The following is a 19,158-nucleotide window of genomic DNA, read 5'->3' on the forward strand; positions in this document are numbered from 1 at the left end:
AACGTCGCACTGCATGGGTTCAGCGGTAACAGGACAGTTCGCAGAAACATGACCCTTCTCATGGCAGCGGAAACACCTAACAGGTCCCCTACTGAGACCACCGTCCAATACTCTTGGTCTCGGAGTGCGAGCAGTCCCGGACTCCTCCCCCACAGTTTTAAGCGATTTTCCTTCACCCGTGGTCCCTGGAACAGTCTTACCGGTTCCACGAGCAGGAGGCACAGACCGGGGGCTGGCGGTGTCGTCGGGAAGTCCTTCTGCCACGGAATAACGCTCGACCAACTCCACAAGTTGATCCGCTGTCGTGGGATTTCCTTGGCTTACCCACCTTTTCAGCGCTGGGGGTAGTACTCTCAGGTACTTGTCCAGGACAACCCGCTGGATTATTTCGGGTATTGTCAGTACCTTGGGTTGCAGCCATTTCTTTGTTAAGTAGATCAGGTCGAACATCTGAGACCGCGCCGGTTTATCTTGCTGGTATGTCCACTGATGTACCCTCTGTGCCCGGACAGCCGTCGTCACACCCAGCCGGGCCAGGATCTCAGCTTTCAGTTTCTCAAAGTCCTGAGCGACCTCCGGGGCAATCAAATCGGCCCATCGTGCCTTCGGCCACTTCTCTCTCAATGCCGTCCGCTCAAACGTTGTCAGGTATGCCTCGACGTCATCTTCTGCAGTCAGCTTTTGCCAGTATCGACTCACATGGATCCTCCTGGACTCTGCTTCCGGGTCAGCGTCAGGCATGCTCACCAGGCGCTGCGCCACCTGTTGGAGAAGTTGGCGGTCTGCAACCGTCATGTCCACTAACTCCTTCAGCTGTGCGGCCATCAAGCGATTAGCTTCGTAGTGGACTGTACTAAGGCTTTCACCACGTCTTCCATGCTGTTGCCTGTGCCACGGTATGCCCGCATTCTCCACCACAATGTGACACAACACTCCGGGATCGCCTTTGCTGGGGTCAAAGGTCACGTGGTTTGTGCATTGAATTTCTGAGGCGTACAGCAGGTTTCCAAGTAGGCTGACCTCAGGTCAGATTTATTAAAGTGAAAGCAACACAGAAAAACAAAACATAAAAATGAATCCTAGCCTGTCCGGCACTAACTAAACAAACACGTTGCTAACTTAACAACTGGGGGGGCTTCTCCCACCCAGCTAACATCACACAATTCTTGAGCAGAGCTCTCACTCACGTTTGTCTCACACAGACAGGCAATCTGTGTGCCCCAGGCAGACGCTGGAAACCCCCAGCTGGTCATCTTTTATTCCTGCAATCATTAACCCATTAGCACCCTGAAGATACGGAGTGGCCTAATTCACATAGGACAAACACCTGGGCAAGATATACCTGCCTCCAACTACCACTTTCCCAGTGGCAGCAGGATTCGCCGGATGTATCATCACTAAGCTGTAACCCAGCTTTCCCAGTGGCAGCAGGATTCGCCGGATGTATCATCACTAAGCTGTAACTCAGCTTTCCCAGTGGCAGCAGGATTCACCGGATGTATCATCACTAAGCTGTAACCCAGCTTTCCCAGTGGCAGCAGGATTCGCTGGATGTATCATCACTAAGCCGTAACCCAGCTTTCCCAGTGGCAGCAGGATTCACCGGATGTATCATCACTAAGCTGTAACAAAGCTTTCACAGTGGCAGCAGGATTCGCCAGATGTATCATCACTAAGCTGTAACCCAGCTTTCCCAGTGGCAGCAGGATTCGCTGGATGTATCATCACTAAGCTGTAAGAAAGCTTTCCCAGTGGCAGCAGGATTCACCGGATGTATCATCACTAAGCTGTAATAAAGCTTTCACAGTGGCAGCAGGATTCGCCAGATGTATCATCACTAAGCTGTAACCCAGCTTTCCCAGTGGCAGCAGGATTCGCTGGATGTATCATCACTAAGCCGTAAGAAAGCTTTCCCAGTGGCAGCAGGATTCACCGGATGTATCATCACTAAGCTGTAACCCAGCTTTCCCAGTGGCAGCAGAATTCGCCAGATGTATCATCACTAAGCTGTAACCCAGCTTTCCCAGTGGCAGCAGGATTCGCTGGATGTATCATCACTAAGCTGTAAGAAAGCTTTCCCAGTGGCAGCAGGATTCACCGGATGTATCATCACTAAGCTGTAACCCAGCTTTCCCAGTGGCAGCAGGATTCGCTGGATGTATCATCACTAAGCTGTAAGAAAGCTTTCCCAGTGGTAGCAGGATTCACCGGATGTATCATCACTAAGCTGTAACAAAGCTTTCACAGTGGCAGCAGGATTCGCCAGATGTATCATCACTAAGCTGTAACCCAGCTTTCCCAGTGGCAGCAGGATTCGCTGGATGTATCATCACTAAGCCGTAAGAAAGCTTTCCCAGTGGCAGCAGGATTCACCGGATGTATCATCACTAAGCTGTAACCCAGCTTTCCCAGTGGCAGCAGGATTCGCCAGATGTATCATCACTAAGCTGTAACCCAGCTTTCCCAGTGGCAGCAGGATTCACCGGATGTATCATCACTAAGCTGTAAGAAAGCTTTCACAGTGGCAGCAGGATTCACCGGATGTATCATCACTAAGCTGTAACCCAGCTTTCCCAGTGGCAGCAGGATTCGCTGGATGTATCATCACTAAGCTGTAAGAAAGCTTTCCCAGTGGCAGCAGGATTCACCGGATGTATCATCACTAAGCTGTAAGAAAGCTTTCACAGTGGCAGCAGGATTCACCGGATGTATCATCACTAAGCTGTAACCCAGCTTTCCCAGTGGCAGCAGGATTCGCTGGATGTATCATCACTAAGCTGTAAGAAAGCTTTCCCAGTGGCAGCAGGATTCACCGGATGTATCATCACTAAGCTGTAACAAAGCTTTCACAGTGGCAGCAGGATTCGCCAGATGTATCATCACTAAGCTGTAACCCAGCTTTCCCAGTGGCAGCAGGATTCGCTGGATGTATCATCACTAAGCTGTAAGAAAGCTTTCCCAGTGGCAGCTGGATTCACCGGATGTATCATCACTAAGCTGTAACCCAGCTTTCCCAGTGGCAGCAGCAGACTATGGAATCACACTATGCTGTAACCCAGCTTTCCCAGTGGCAGCAGGATTCGCCAGATGTATCATCACTAAGCTGTAACCCAGCTTTCCCAGTGGCAGCAGGATTCGCTGGATGTATCATCACTAAGCTGTAAGAAAGCTTTCCCAGTGGCAGCTGGATTCACCGGATGTATCATCACTAAGCTGTAACCCAGCTTTCCCAGTGGCAGCAGCAGACTATGGAATCACACTGTGCTGTAGCCCCTCTCACCCATTGTGAGCTGCAGCCTTCAACATATCATTCATAGCACAGCTTTTCCAGTCTCAGGATGGATTACTACTGAGCTATAACCCAACTTTCCAATGCTCTGCTACCATCTCAGACTGTATAATCAGTAAACTGTAACCCAGCTTTCCCACTGTCCGCGGCGGCCACAGAATGAGCCATAACAATATCTCCTGAAGATGGAGAGGCTCCACATAGAGGAGGGAAATGATTGCACAATTTAATGGAATTTATTCTCTTATTATTCTATTCTCTATATTTCAGGCAGAAACTTCTAAAGAAACATAAGAAGAAATTTGTAAACTAAAGTGCGTTACACTGAGGGGCAAAACAGGGAATAAAAGCATCAGAAACACAAGGTGAAAACAAGGACAGTGTGCAGCCTGCGGCCTACAAGGGAAAATGAGAAAAGGCTCCAAGTGTCCAAACAAAAGCGCAGAATTACCCGGGGTGTAATGTGCACAGGGACGGAGACAGGGAGACACTCACCGTGTGCTGAGGAGGAGGAGAAGGACCTGCGGTGACGTCATCACTGAGAGCAGTCAGTGCGGGAGGAGAAGGACCTGCGGTGACGTCATCACTGAGAGCACTCAGTGCAGGAGAAGGACCTGCAGTGACGTCATCACTGAGAGCAGTCAGTGCGGGAGGAGAAGGACCTGCAGTGACGTCATCACTGAGAGCAGTCAGTGCGGGAGGAGAAGGACCTGCAGTGACGTCATCACTGAGAGCAGTCAGTGCGGGAGGAGAAGGACCTGCGGTGACGTCATCACTGAGAGCAGTCAGTGCGGGAGGAGAAGGACCTGCGGTGACGTCATCACTGAGAGCAGTCAGTGCGGGAGGAGAAGGACCTGCGGTGACGTCATCACTGAGAGCACTCAGTGCAGGAGAAGGACCTGCAGTGACGTCATCACTGAGAGCAGTCAGTGCGGGAGGAGAAGGACCTGCAGTGACGTCATCACTGAGAGCAGTCAGTGCGGGAGGAGAAGGACCTGCAGTGACGTCATCACTGAGAGCAGTCAGTGCGGGAGGAGAAGGACCTGCGGTGACGTCATCACTGAGAGCAGTCAGTGCGGGAGGAGAAGGACCTGCGGTGACGTCATCACTGAGAGCAGTCAGTGCGGGAGGAGAAGGACCTGCGGTGACGTCATCACTGAGAGCACTCAGTGCAGGAGAAGGACCTGCAGTGACGTCATCACTGAGAGCAGTCAGTGCGGGAGGAGAAGGACCTGCGGTGACGTCATCACTCAGAGCAGTCAGTGCGGGACTGAGCCAGGGGCTCTCCTGCTCTTCACACACGGCTCTGCTCTACACACACGGCTCTGCTCTACACACACACGGCTCTGCTCTACACACACACACATGGCTCTGCTCTACACACACACACGGCTCTGCTCTACACACACACGGCTCTGCTCTACACACACGGCTCTGCTCCACACACACACACGGCTCTGCTCCACACACACACACGGCTCTGCTCCACACACACACACGGCTCTGCTCCACACACACACACGGCTCTGCTCTACACACACACACGGCTCTGCTCCACACACACACACGGCTCTGCTCTACACACACACACGGCTCTGCTCTGCACACACACGGCTCTGCTCTACACACACACGGCTCTGCTCTACACACACACACACGGCTCTGCTCTACACACACACACGGCTCTGCTCTACACACACACGGCTCTGCTCCACACACACACACGGCTCTGCTCCACACACACACACGGCTCTGCTCTACACACACACACGGCTCTGCTCCACACACACACACGGCTCTGCTCTACACACACACACGGCTCTGCTCTGCACACACACGGCTCTGCTCTACACACACACGGCTCTGCTCTACACACACACACATGGCTCTGCTCTACACACACACACGGCTCTGCTCTACACACACACGGCTCTGCTCCACACACACACACGGCTCTGCTCTACACACACGGCTCTGCTCCACACACACACACGGCTCTGCTCCACACACACACACGGCTCTGCTCCACACACACACACGGCTCTGCTCTACACACACACACGGCTCTGCTCTACACACACACACGGCCCTGCTCTACACACACACGTGGCTCTGCTCTACACACACACACGGCTCTGCTCTACACACACACGGCTCTGCTCTACACACACACACGGCTCTGCTCTACACACACACACACACGGCTCTGCTCTACACACACACACGGCTCTGCTCTACACACACACACACACGGCTCTGCTCTACACACACACACGGCTCTGCTCCACACACACACACGGCTCTGCTCTACACACACACACGGCTCTGCTCCAAACACACACACGGCTCTGCTCCACACACACACACGGCTCTGCTCTACACACACACACGGCTCTGCTCTACACACACACACGGCTCTGCTCTACACACACACACGGCTCTGCTCCACACACACACACGGCTCTGCTCTACACACACACACGACTCTGCTCTGCACACACACGGCTCTGCTCTACACATACACGGCTCTGCTCTACACACACACACGGCTCTGCTCTACACACACACGGCTCTGCTCTACACACACGGCTCTGCTCTACACACACACACGGCTCTGCTCTACACACACACACGGCTCTGCTCTGCACACACACGACTCTGCTCTACACACACACACGGCTCTGCTCTGCACACACACGGCTCTGCTCTGCACACACACGGCTCTGCTCTACACACACACGGCTCTGCTCTACACACACACACACGGCTCTGCTCTACACACACACACGGCTCTGCTCTACACACACGTGGCTCTGCTCTACACACACACACACGGCTCTGCTCTACACACACACACACACACACGGCTCTGCTCTGCACACACACGACTCTGCTCTACACACACACACGGCTCTGCTCTACACACACACGGCTCTGCTCTACACACACACGGCTCTGCTCTACACACACACACACGGCTCTGCTCTACACACACACACACACACACATGGCTCTGCTCTACACACACACACACACGGCTCTGCTCTACACACACACACGGCTCTGCTCTACACACACACACGGCTCTGCTCCACACACACGGCTCTGCTCTACACACACACGGCTCTGCTCTACACACACACACGGCTCTGCTCTACACACACGGCTCTGCTCTACACACACACACGGCTCTGCTCTACACACACGGCTCTGCTCTACACACACACACGGCTCTGCTCTACACACACACACGGCTCTGCTCTACACACACATACGGCTCTGCTCTACACACACACACGGCTCTGCTCTACACACACGGCTCTGCTCTACACACACACACGGCTCTGCTCTACACACACACGGCTCTGCTCTACACACACACACGGCTCTGCTCTACACACATACACACATGGCTCTGCTCTACACACACACACGGCTCTGCTCCACACACACACACGGCTCTGCTCTACACACACACACGGCTCTGCTCCACACACACACACGGCTCTGCTCTACACACACACACGGCTCTGCTCTACACACACGGCTCTGCTCTACACACACACACGGCTCTGCTCTACACACACACGGCTCTGCTCCACACACACACGGCTCTGCTCTACACACACACACGGCTCTGCTCTACACACACGGCTCTGCTCTACACACACACGGCTCTGCTCTACACACACGGCTCTGCTCTACACACACACGGCTCTGCTCTACACACACACACGGCTCTGCTCTGCACACACACGGCTCTGCTCTACACACACACACACGGCTCTGCTCTACACACACACGGCTCTGCTCTACACACACACACGGCTCTGCTCTACACACACACACACGGCTCTGCTCTACACACACACACGGCTCTGCTCTACACACACACACGGCTCTGCTCTACACACACGGCTCTGCCCTACACACACACGGCTCTGCTCTACACACACACGGCTCTGCTCTACACACACACACACGGCTCTGCTCTACACACACACACGGCTCTGCTCTACACACACACACGGCTCTGCTCTGCACACACACGGCTCTGCTCTACACACACACACATGGCTCTGCTCTACACACACACACGGCTCTGCTCTACACACACACGGCTCTGCTCTACACACACACACGGCTCTGCTCTACACACACACACGGCTCTGCTCTACACACACACACGGCTCTGCTCTACACACACACGGCTCTGCTCTACACACACACACACGGCTCTGCTCTACACACACACGGCTCTGCTCTACACACACGGCTCTGCTCCACACACACACACGGCTCTGCTCTACACACACACACGGCTCTGCTCCACACACACACACGGCTCTGCTCTACACACACACACGGCTCTGCTCTACACACACGGCTCTGCTCTACACACACACACGGCTCTGCTCTACACACACACACGGCTCTGCTCCACACACACACACTGCTCTGCTCCACACACACACACGGCTCTGCTCTACACACACACACGGCTCTGCTCTACACACACACACGGCTCTGCTCTACACACACACGGCTCTGCTCTACACACACACACGGCTCTGCTCCACACACACACACGGCTCTGCTCTACACACACACGTCTCTGCTCTACACACACACGGCTCTGCTCTACACACACACACAGCTCTGCTCTATACACACTCGGTTCTGCTCTACACACACACACGGCTCTGCTCTACACACACACACACGGCTCTGCTCTACACACACACGGCTCTGCTCTACACACACACGTCTCTGCTCTACACACAGCTCTGCTCTACACACATGGTTCTGCTCTACACACACACACACATGGCTCTGCTCTACACACACACGGCTCTGCTCTACACACACACACGGCTCTGCTCTACACACATACACACATGGCTCTGCTCCACACACACACACGGCTCTGCTCCACACACACACACGGCTCTGCTCCACACACACACACGGCTCTGCTCCACACACACACACGGCTCTGCGCTACACACACACACGGCTCTGCTCTACACACACACACGGCTCTGCTCTACACACACACGGCTCTGCTCTACACACACACACGGCTCTGCTCTACACACACACGGCTCTGCTCTACACACACACGGCTCTGCTCTACACACATGGTTCTGCTCTACACACACACACACATGGCTCTGCTCTACACACACACGGCTCTGCTCTACACACACACACGGCTCTGCTCTACACACATACACACATGGCTCTGCTCTACACACACACACGGCTCTGCTCCACACACACACACGGCTCTGCTCCACACACACACACGGCTCTGCTCCACACACACACACGGCTCTGCTCTACACACACACACGGCTCTGCTCTACACACACACACGGCTCTGCTCTACACACACACGGCTCTGCTCTACACACACACACGGCTCTGCTCCACACACACACGGCTCTGCTCTACACACACACACGGCTCTGCTCTACACACACACGGCTCTGCTCTACACACACACGGCTCTGCTCTACACACACACACGGCTCTGCTCTACACACACACGGCTCTGCTCTACACACATGGTTCTGCTCTACACACACACACACATGGCTCTGCTCTACACACACACGGCTCTGCTCTACACACACACGGCTCTGCTCTACACACACACACGGCTCTGCTCTACACACATACACACACGGCTCTGCTCTACACACACACACGGCTCTGCTCCACACACACACACGGCTCTGCTCCACACACACACACGGCTCTGCTCCACACACACACACGGCTCTGCTCTACACACACACACGGCTCTGCTCCACACACACACACGGCTCTGCTCTGCACACACACGGCTCTGCTCTACACACACACACGGCTCTGCTCTACACACACGGCTCTGCTCTACACACACACACGGCTCTGCTCTACACACACACACGGCTCTGCTCTACACACACATACGGCTCTGCTCTACACACACACACGGCTCTGCTCTACACACACGGCTCTGCTCTACACACACACACGGCTCTGCTCTACACACACACGGCTCTGCTCTACACACACACACGGCTCTGCTCTACACACATACACACATGGCTCTGCTCTACACACACACACGGCTCTGCTCAACACACACACACGGCTCTGCTCTACACACACACACACGGCTCTGCTCCACACACACACACGGCTCTGCTCTACACACACACACGGCTCTGCTCTACACACACGGCTCTGCTCTACACACACACACGGCTCTGCTCTACACACACACACGGCTCTGCTCTACACACACACGGCTCTGCTCTACACACACACACGGCTCTGCTCTGCACACACACGGCTCTGCTCTACACACACACACACGGCTCTGCTCTACACACACACGGCTCTGCTCTACACACACACACGGCTCTGCTCTACACACACACACACGGCTCTGCTCTACACACACACACGGCTCTGCTCTACACACACACACGGCTCTGCTCTACACACACGGCTCTGCCCTACACACACACGGCTCTGCTCTACACACACACGGCTCTGCTCTACACACACACACACGGCTCTGCTCTACACACACACACGGCTCTGCTCTACACACACACACGGCTCTGCTCTGCACACACACGGCTCTGCTCTACACACACACACATGGCTCTGCTCTACACACACACACGGCTCTGCTCTACACACACACGGCTCTGCTCTACACACACACACGGCTCTGCTCTACACACACACGGCTCTGCTCTACACACACGGCTCTGCTCCAAACACACACACGGCTCTGCTCTACACACACACACGGCTCTGCTCCACACACACACACGGCTCTGCTCTACACACACACACGGCTCTGCTCTACACACACACACGGCTCTGCTCTACACACACACACGGCTCTGCTCTACACACACACACGGCTCTGCTCCACACACACACACGGCTCTGCTCTACACACACGGCTCTGCTCTACACACACACACGGCTCTGCTCCACACACACACAGCTCTGCTCTACACACACACACGGCTCTGCTCTACACACACACGTCTCTGCTCTACACACACACGGCTCTGCTCTACACACACACACGGCTCTGCTCTATACACACTCGGTTCTGCTCTACACACACACACGGCTCTGCTCTACACACACACGGCTCTGCTCTACACACACACGGCTCTGCTCTACACACACACGTCTCTGCTCTACACACAGCTCTGCTCTACACACATGGTTCTGCTCTACACACACACACACATGGCTCTGCTCTACACACACACGGCTCTGCTCTACACACACACACGGCTCTGCTCTACACACACACACGGCTCTGCTCTACACACACACACGGCTCTGATCTACACACACACAGGGCTCTGCTCTACACACACACACGGCTCTGCTCCACACACACACACGGCTCTGCTCCACACACACACACGGCTCTGCTCCACACACACACACGGCTCTGCGCTACACACACACACGGCTCTGCTCTACACACACACACGGCTCTGCTCTACACACACACGGCTCTGCTCTACACACACACACGGCTCTGCTCTACACACACACGGCTCTGCTCTACACACACACGTCTCTGCTCTACACACGGCTCTGCTCTACACACATGGTTCTGCTCTACACACACACACACATGGCTCTGCTCTACACACACACGGCTCTGCTCTACACACACACATGGCTCTGCTCTACACACATACACACATGGCTCTGCTCTACACACACACACGGCTCTGCTCCACACACACACACGGCTCTGCTCTACACACACACACGGCTCTGCTCTACACACACACACGGCTCTGCTCTACACACACACGGCTCTGCTCTACACACACACACGGCTCTGCTCCACACACACACGGCTCTGCTCTACACACACACACGGCTCTGCTCTACACACACACGGCTCTGCTCTACACACACACGGCTCTGCTCTACACACACACACGGCTCTGCTCTACACACACACACGGCTCTGCTCTACACACACACACACGGCTCTGCTCTACACACATGGTTCTGCTCTACACACACACACACATGGCTCTGCTCTACACACACACGGCTCTGCTCTACACACACACGGCTCTGCTCTACACACACACACGGCTCTGCTCTACACACATACACACACGGCTCTGCTCTACACACACGGCTCTGCTCTACACACACACACGGCTCTGCTCCACACACACACACGGCTCTGCTCCACACACACACACGGCTCTGCTCCACACACACACACGGCTCTGCTCTACACACACACACGGCTCTGCTCCACACACACACACGGCTCTGCTCCACACACACACACGGCTCTGCTCCACACACACACACGGCTCTGCTCTACACACACACACGGCTCTGCTCTACACACACACACACACGGCTCTGCTCTACACACACACACGGCTCTGCTCTACACACACACGGCTCTGCTCTACACACACACGGCTCTGCTCTACACACACACACGGCTCTGCTCCACACACACACACGGCTCTGCTCCACACACACACACGGCTCTGCTCTACACACACACACGGCTCTGCTCTACACACACGGCTCTGCTCTACACACACACGGCTCTGCTCTACACACACACACGGCTCTGCTCTACACACATACACGGCTCTGCTCTACACACACACACAGCTCTGCTCTACACACACACACGGCTCTGCTCTACACACACACACGGCTCTGCTCTACACACACACGGCTCTGCTCTACACACACACGGCTCTGCTCTACACACACACGGCTCTGCTCTACACACAGCTCTGCTCTACACACACACACGGCTCTGCTCTACACACACACGGCTCTGCTCTACACACACACACGTGTCGCCGCTCCTATGCATATATATATATACAGTATATAATGCCATGGATGAGGCCAGTAAGCTGAGTCGCTGCTCCTATATATATAGATATACAAGCTCTTCCCATGGTAAAAAATCCAAAAAACTAATCAAGACAAGGATATAATCATAAAATATAATTTTATTAAATTCCACATATAAAAACAATTTATTACAAGAGAAAAAAATGAAAAAAATAAATATCAATATATATGCAACCAAATAATTAATATGTGCCCCAATGCAACTGGCTATTTATAGTCTGAATCACCATAAGGTCACTACTCATTCCTACCACCTGTTACTAATATTAAAAAATATATATATTAAAAAACCAATTGAATAGAAAGTGAAAAAGTGCAATGTGCCTCAGTGTAATAACATACATGTGATGTAATGGATCTAGTTGTAATAGCTTGCAAGAAACAATAAAGTGCTACTGTAAAAGGTGTAAGCACAGGAAAGGTAGGCAGAAGCCAGAAGACACTTACTCTGATTATCTCTTATGTACTCCACTGTGGGTAGCCAGGACATTTAGGGGCACCCCGACGCGCGTTTCGGACGCACTTGCTCCTTCGTCAGGACATAAGAGATAATCAGAGTAAGTGTCTTCTGGCTTCTGCCTACCTTTCCTGTGTTTACACTTTTTACAGTAGCACTTTATTGTTTCTTGCAAGCTATTACAACTAGATCCATTACATCACATGTATGTTATTACACTGAGGCACATTGCACTTTTTCACTTTCTATTCAATTGGTTTTTTAATATATATATTTTTTAATATTAGTAACAGGTGGTAGGAATGAGTAGTGACCTTATGGTGATTCAGACTATAAATAGCCAGTTGCATTGGGGCACATATTAATTATTTGGTTGCATATATATTGATATTTATTTTTTTCATTTTTTTCTCTTGTAATAAATTGTTTTTATATGTGGAATTTAATAAAATTATATTTTATGATTATATCCTTGTCTTGATTAGTTTTTTGGATTTTTTACCATGGGAAGAGCTTGATTTTTCTATACTTTTGGTAGTGGTTCACTACATCTCTAATGCACTGGGTGTTCTCAAGGTTTTTATAGAGAAATAGATTTTATTATATTTATATATTATATGATATAATTTTACCTGAACAACATTCGTGTATTTTTATTAATATAGATATACAGTATATAATGCCATGGATGAGGCCAGTATGCTGAGTCGCTGCTCCTATACATATATATATATATATATATATACAGTATATAATGCCATGGATGAGGCCAGTATGCCGAGTCGCTGCTCCTATATATATATATATACAGTATATAATGCCATGGATGAGGCCAGTATGCTGAGTCGCTGTTCCTATACATATATATATACAGTATATAATGCCATGGATGAGGCCAGTATGCTGAGTCGCCGCTCTTATACATATATATATATACAGTATATAATGCCATGGATGAGGCCAGTATGCTGAGTCGCCGCTCTTATACATATATATATATACAGTATATAATGCCATGGATGAGGCCAGTATGCTGAGTCGCTGTTCCTATACATATATATATATACAGTATATAATGCCATGGATGAGGCCAGTATGCTGAGTCGCTGCTCCTATACATATATATATATATATATACAGTATATAATGCCATGGATGAGGCCAGTATGCTGAGTCGCTGTTCCTATACATATATATATATACAGTATATAATGCCATGGATGAGGCCAGTATGCTGAGTCGCTGCTCCTATACATATATATATATATACAGTATATAATGCCATGGATGAGGCCAGTATGCTGAGTCGCTGTTCCTATACATATATATATATATATACAGTATATAATGCCATGGATGAGGCCAGTATGCTGAGTCGCTGCTCCTATATATATATATATACAGTATATAATGCCATGGATGAGGCCAGTAAGCTGAGTCGCTGCTCCTATACATATATATATACAGTGCCTAAAAGTAGTATTCAACCCCCTGCAGATTTAGCAGGTTTACACATTTGGAATTAACTTGGCATTGTGACATTTGGACTGTAGATCAGCCTGGAAGTGTGAAATGCACTGCAGCAAAAAAGAATGTTTTTTTTTTTTTTTGTAAATTGTGAAAAGTCTTTTCAGAGCGTCATTTATTATTCAACCCCTCAACCCACCAGAATTCTGTTTGGTTTCCCTAAAGTATTAAGAAGTAGTTCAGGCACAAAGAACAATGAGCTTCACGCTTGGATTAATTATCTCTTTTTCCAGCCTTTTCTGACTATTTAAGACCCTCCCCAAACTTCTGAACAGCACTCATACATGGTCAACATGGGAAAGACAAAGGAGCATTCCAAGGCCATCAGAGACAAGATCGTGGAGGGTCACAAGGCTGGCAAGGGGTACAAAACCCTTTCCAAGGAGTTGGGCCTACCTGTCTCACTGTTGGGAGCATCATCCGAAGTGGAAGACTTATGGAACTACTGTTAGCCTTCCACGGCCTGGACAGCCTTTGAAAGTTTCCTCCCGTGCCGAGGCCAGGCATATCCGAAGAGTCAGGGCTAACCCAAGGACAACAAGGAAGGAGCTCCGGGAAGATCTCATGGCAGTGGGGACATTGGTTTCAGTCAATACCATAAGTAACGTACTCCACCGCAATGGTCTCCGTTCCAGACGAGCCCGTAAGGTACCTTTACTTTCAAAGCGTCATGTCAAGGCTCGTCTACAGTTTGCTCATGATCACTTGGAGGACTCAGACTGACTGGTTCAAGGTTCTCTGGTCTGATGAGACCAAGATCGAGATCTTTGGTGCCAACCACACACGTGATGTTTGGAGACTGGATGGCACTGCATACGACCCCAAGAATACCATCCCTACAGTCAAGCATGGTGGTGGCAGCATCATGCTGTGGGGCTGTTTCTCAGCCAAGGGGCCTGGCCATCTGGTCCGCATCCATGGGAAGATGGATAGCACAGCCTACCTGGAAATTTTGGCCAAGAACCTCCGCTCCTCCATCAAGGATCTTAAGATGGGTCTTCATTTCATCTTCCAACAAGACAACGACCCAAAGCACACAGCCAAGAAAACCAAGGCCTGGTTCAAGAGGCAAAAAATCAAGGTGTTGCAGTGGCCTAGTCAGTCTCCTGACCTTAACCCAATTGAAAACTTGTGGAAGGAGCTCAAGATTTAAGTCCACATGAGACACCCAAAGAACCTAGATAACTTGGAGAAGATCTGCATGGAGGAGTGGGCCAAGATAACTCCAGAGACCTGTGCCGGCCTGATCAGGTCTTATAAAAGACGATTATTAGCTGTAATTGCAAACAAGGTTATTCCACAAAATATTAAACCTAGGGGTTGAATAATAATTGACCCACACTTTTATGTTTAAAATTTATAAAAATTTAACGGAACAACAAAACTTTTTGGTTTGTAAGATTTATGCATCTGTTAATAAATCCTGCTCTTGTTTGAAATTTGAAGGCTCTAACTTATTTGCATCTTATTAAACCTGCTAAATCTGCAGGGGGTTGAATACTACTTGTAGGCACTGTATATACAGTATGTAATGCCATGGATGAGGCCAGTATGCTGAGTCGCTCCTCCTATACATATATATATATATATACACAGTATATAATGCCATGGATGAGGCCAGAATGCTGAGTCGCTGCTCCTATACATATATATATATATATATATATATATATATATATATATATATACAGTATATAATGCCATGGATGAGGCCAGTATGCTGAGTCGCCGCTCCTATACATATATATATACAGTATATAATGCCATGGATGAGGCCAGTATGCTGAGTCGCCGCTCCTATACATATATATATATATATATATATATATATATATATACAGTATATAATGCCATGGATGAGGCCAGTATGCTGAGTCGCTGCTCCTATACATATATATATATATAGTATATAATGCCATGGATAAGGCCAGTATGCTGAGTCGCTGCTCCTATACATATATATATATATATATATATATATATATATATATATATATATATATATACAGTATATAATGCCATGGATGAGGCCAGTATGCTGAGTCGCTGCTCCTATACATATATATATATATATATATATATATATATATATATATATATATATATATATATACAGTATATAGTTACATAGTTACATAGTTATTAAGGTTGAAGGAAGACTATAAGTCCATCTAGTTCAACCCATAGCCTAACCTAAAATGCCCTAACATGTTGATCCAGAGGAAGGCAAAAAAAACCCATGTGGCAAAGAGTAAGCTCCACATTGGTGAAAAGAATTCCTTCCCGACTCCACATACGGCAATCAGACTAGTTCCCTGGATCAACGCCCTATCAAGGAATCTGGTGTATATACCCTGTAACATTATACTTTTCCAGAAAGGCATCCTGTCCCCTCTTAAATTTAAGTAATAATCACTCATTACAACATCATACGGCAGAGAGTTCCATAGTCTCACTGCTCTTACAGTAAAGAATCCGCGTCTGTTATTATGCTTAAACCTTTTTTCCTCCAGACGTAGAGGATGTCCCCTTGTCCCTGTTTCAGGTCTATGATTAAAAAGATAATCAGAAAGGTCTTTGTACTGTCCCCTCATATATTTATACATTAAAATAAGATCTCTCCTTAGTCTTCGTTTTTCCAAACTAATTAGCCCCAAGTGTAATAATCTATCTTGGTATTGCAGACCCCCCAGTCCTCTAATAACCTTGGTCGCTCTTCTCTGCACCCGCTCCAGTTCAGCTATGTCTTTCTTATACACCGGAGACCAGAACTGTGCACAGTATTATAAGTGTGGTCGCACTAGTGACTTGTATAGAGGTAAAATTATGTTCTCCTCATGAGCATCTATGCCTCTTTTAATGCATCCCATTATATTATTTGCCCTTGTAGCAGCTGTCTGACACTGGCCTCTGAATATGAGTTTATCATCCACCCATACACCCAGGTCTTTTTCATTGACGGTTTTGCCCAGAGTTTTAGAATTAAGCACATAATTATACATCTTATTACTTCTACCCAAGTGCATGACCTTACATTTATCCCCATTAAAGCTCATTTGCCATTTATCAGCCCAAGCTTCTAGTTTACATAAATCATCCTGTAATATAAAATTGTCCTCCTCTGTATTGATCACCCTGCAGAGTTTAGTGTCATCTGCAAATATTGAAATTCTACTCTGAATGCCCCCTACAAGGTCATTAATAAATATGTTAAAAAGAAGAGGGCCCAATACTGACCCCTGTGGTACCCCACTGCTAACCGCGACCCAGTCCGAGTGTGCTCCATTAATAACCACCCTTTGTTTCCTATCCCTGAGCCAGCTCTCAACCCACTTGCACATATTTTCCCCTATCCCTATTATTCTCATTTTATGAATCAACCTTTTGTGTGGCACCGTATCAAAAGCTTTTGAAAAGTCCATATACACTACATCCACTGGGTTCCCTTGGTCCAATCCGGAACTTACCTCTTCATAGAAACTGATCAAATTAGTCTGACATGAACGGTCCCTAGTAAACCCGTGCTGATACTGGGTCATGAGGTTATTCCTCCTCAGATACTCCAGTATAGCGTCCCTTAGAATGCCCTCCAGGATTTTACCCACAGTAGAGGTTAAGCTTACTGGCCTATAATTTCCGAGTTCAGTTTTTGTCCCCTTTTTGAATATTGGCATCACATTTGCTATACGCCAGTCCTGTGGTACAGACCCTGTTATTATGGAGTCTTTAAAGATTAAAAATAATGGTCTATCAATGACTGTACTTAATTCCTGCAGTACTCGAGGGTGTATCCCATCCGGGCCCGGAGATTTGTCAATTTTAGTGATTTTTAGACGCCGCCGCACTTCCTGCTGGGTTAAGCAGGTGACACTTAATGGGGAATTTTTATCACTAGACATTTTGTCTGCCATGGGATTTTCTTGTGTAAATACTGATGAAAAAAAGTCATTTAGCATATCGGCTTTTTCCTCATCCTCATCCACCCATATAATCCATATAATGCCATGGATGAGGCCAGTATGCTGAGTCGCTGCTCCTATACATATATATATATATATATATATATACAGTATATAATGCCATGGATGAGGCCAGTATGCTGAGTCGCTGCTCCTATACACATATATATATATACAGTATATAATGCCATGGATGAGGCCAGTAAGCTGAGTCGCTGCTCCTATACATATATATATATACAGTATATAATGCCATGGATGAGGCCAGTATGCTGAGTCGCTGCTCCTATACACATATATATATATATACAGTATATAATGCCATGGATGAGGCCAGTAAGCTGAGTCGCTGCTCCTATACATATATATATATATATATACAGTATATAATGCCATGGATGAGGCCAGTATGCTGAGTCGCCGCTCCTATACATATATATATATACAGTATATAATGCCATGTATGAGGCCAGTAAGCTGAGTCGCTGCTCCTATACACATATATATATATACAGTATATAATGCCATGGATGAGGCCAGTAAGCTGAGTCGCTGCTCCTATACATATATATATATACAGTATATAATGCCATGGATGAGGCCAGTATGCTGAGTCGCTGCTTTTATACACATATATATATATATACAGTATATAATGCCATGGATGAGGCCAGTAAGCTGAGTCGCTGCTCCTATACATATATATATATATATATACAGTATATAATGCCATGGATGAGGCCAGTATGCTGAGTCGCCGCTCCTATACATATATATATATACAGTATATAATGCCATGGATGAGGCCAGTATGCTGAGTCGCTGCTCCTATACATATATATATATATATATATATATATATATATATATACAGTATATAATGCCATGGATGAGGCCAGTATGCTGAGTCGCCGCTCCTATATATATATATATATATATATATACAGTATATAATGCCATGGATGAGGCCAGTA

The 19,158-nt window shown here is 48.7% G+C and overlaps 1 protein-coding gene across 2 annotated transcripts in view; it reads right to left on the bottom strand.

Annotated features, from left to right (window-relative positions):
* Positions 1-3,902, bottom strand: part of LOC138656146 (gastrula zinc finger protein XlCGF66.1-like) — a 73,956-nt gene extending 70,054 nt beyond the window's left edge. The window contains exon 1 of one of the 2 annotated variants that reach the window (XM_069743652.1): positions 3,785-3,902. The gene's annotated coding sequence lies outside the window, so the exon portion shown is untranslated. The remainder of the gene's footprint in view (positions 1-3,784) is intronic. The other variant, XM_069743653.1, reaches the window with a different exon arrangement.
* Between the last annotated feature and the right edge of the window lie 15,256 nt (positions 3,903-19,158).

This window comes from Ranitomeya imitator, unplaced genomic scaffold (genome assembly GCF_032444005.1).
Source record: "Ranitomeya imitator isolate aRanImi1 unplaced genomic scaffold, aRanImi1.pri SCAFFOLD_235, whole genome shotgun sequence".
NCBI classification, from domain to species: Eukaryota; Metazoa; Chordata; class Amphibia; order Anura; family Dendrobatidae; genus Ranitomeya; species Ranitomeya imitator.